Source organism: Scophthalmus maximus, chromosome 2 (genome assembly GCF_022379125.1).
Source record: "Scophthalmus maximus strain ysfricsl-2021 chromosome 2, ASM2237912v1, whole genome shotgun sequence".
Taxonomy (NCBI): domain Eukaryota; kingdom Metazoa; phylum Chordata; class Actinopteri; order Pleuronectiformes; family Scophthalmidae; genus Scophthalmus; species Scophthalmus maximus.
In genome coordinates, this window is record NC_061516.1 from 16152501 (window position 1) to 16155000 (window position 2500).

Genomic DNA, 2500 nt, shown 5'->3' on the forward strand with positions numbered 1-2500 from the left:
GTGAAGTGTATAAACATAGATATAGATATATACAAATCAAATCAATCATAATCATTATTTTTTATTATTGCTGTGCACTATATTTTCTTTAACTTGCCGTGATTTTCTCTATTAGTATAGTTTCTCATTATTCAACTGTTTTTATGGCTCTAGAAGCTTCAACAAAGAAACTCCATTTATACATTTTTAAAAACTGGGACACTATCAAATCAGTTTTGCAATAATTTCTTTGCCTCTACGAAATATCCTAAATTTTCCAGAATTTTATCCCATTGAAAGTGAGTGTTCAAATCCAAAATTCTAATGACCATTATTTGACTTTGCTTACACTACAGTTGACATTCTTCATCCCTTTTTTTATTTTATTTTTTTAACTTTTCCAACAGCTCATTCTGCCTAAACTGCTTTCTCATTCTAATAAAATCCAGAAATTGAATTTAGCTTCAGCTTGTGCAGAAACCAGCAATCCCACTGCAATTCCTTCAGATATTTCATTTTCTAGTTCACAATTGCTTCAAAAAGCTGTTTCCTGCACATGCTCTGTGGAGACTTGCCACTAGATGGAGCTCTAACCCTGATTTTGACTGCAACATCAGCAACAGCTGGTGCTGCTACATGAGAGGCAATGTTTAGATTCAGAGACATGATCGTCCGAGGATGGCCGTTCATGTAGTGCTACAAGCTGCACAATTGTTGATGTGATTTTGTCATTATTGTTTGTTTGTTTTTTGTTCTCATAGTGCCAGGCAAGACAGTAGAACTGTTGCTTCTTGACAGCTGAGATTGAGCATGTGATTAGTGGCAGCCTAATTAAGAAATCTGTAAAAATGGCCTCTGCGGCGTGGAAATGTAAGACTCGCTCAAGGTGTGACTGAGTTTGGCCTGTTCAAGCTGTACGGGAAAACACATCACAGAATCTATAACACTTTAGAGACGCTATCGATTGCAGAGTGTCCGATACCTGTCCTATAGGTGCCTGTGGGATATCCTCGAAGTTGCCAATATTGCCGGGCCATGTAAACCAGGGAGCGATGATGAAAACAACAGGAAACTATGCTGGATTTTGTGTCTTTCTCTTGTTCGCTGCTCAGCTTTGGGCCAAATGCAAAAAATTCTTGAAACGTTAAAAAAAATTGTGCTACAAAAAGAAGGATATGCATTGCTTTGAAATGAAATGGTTATGTAAGAGCGGGCTGCTATATGTAAGGAGTAAACCTCATTTTTTAAAATATGATTTACATGATAAAAATCATTCTGCAGTAGCAATGACCTGTTGGTCGCCCCTTAAATACCGTTTTTACTCGTGTGCACAAGAGCAGGAGCAAATGTCCTGTTCCAACACACTGTGGCTTATTCAGCTGTATACGTTACCATGCAATTAACTCACAGTTAATTATATGTTCTGTCGACAGCAGAAGCAATTCATTAAGTCACCAGCCATGTTGTATGTGATTCAATTACATCACAAGAAAAAGGTTTTGGCTCAGAACTACTAACAATTCATGAGTAGTAAATGAATACATCAGTATTGATCTTCTAATAGTTTCATTAGTTTTTATTTTCACATTGATTAATTAAATGTTTTATAACCACTTACATGATACCTATGGTCATCCAAATATCATACCCTCTCTTTCAGATTAGGTAATCCATTCCACAGCATAAGAATGTCATTAGAGGCCTACTTTATTATTATTTAATTTTTTTAAACAAAAATTGTTATGTGTCATTCTGGCACAGAGAGTACAAAAACAAAGAGAATAGCGGAAACAAACTATTTAAAGTTTTTTTTAAGTGATTAGGATGACTTTATATTCCACATCAAGATTTTTACTCACATTTTGAAGGTTGTTTGTGTTAAGATAAAATCTAAAAATTAGCTTGGCTTGAGAGGTAAAAAAAGAAAGAAAAGAGAAACAGCATCTGTAGCACTATGCTCCAACAGCTGATTAGTTATGGGGACAGATGATTTATGCTACGGTACCGTATGGTACAGTATGGCATGGATGATCTATTGGGAACTGGCCAGGTCAAAAGCAGACAGGGAGAACCTTGTTTGCTGCCATCATGTCATGTTTCACACCTTTTGGTTTGGGATAACAAGGGTTCATTTTTGTAAATGTCCTTTTATAATTTATAGAATGATTTAATAGTAGCTCCCCTGGTCTCAAAATAGCAACAAGACAACAGGGGGATTATGTTTGTGTTGCTGAATAGGGGAAAGAACATTTCTAAGTGTAAGCTGGAAGAGACACTGTAGAAACAAGCAGCAGAACGAGAAGTCGGCTGGAGACTTTACAGGGCCTGCAACATTCCACAGTCCTGGAGAGAGCTGATGTTTGTGTCGCGCCCTGCTCCCTTCATCCCTTACGTACCTCTTTTTTGGGCCATCTTTGGGGGCTTTCCTACGGTGCTGGTCATGTGTGCAGCTGGGGATGGAGGCCATGCAACGCTAATCCTCCTCCCCAGCTCAGGAAAGTACCCTGCCTCCCTGTGCAGA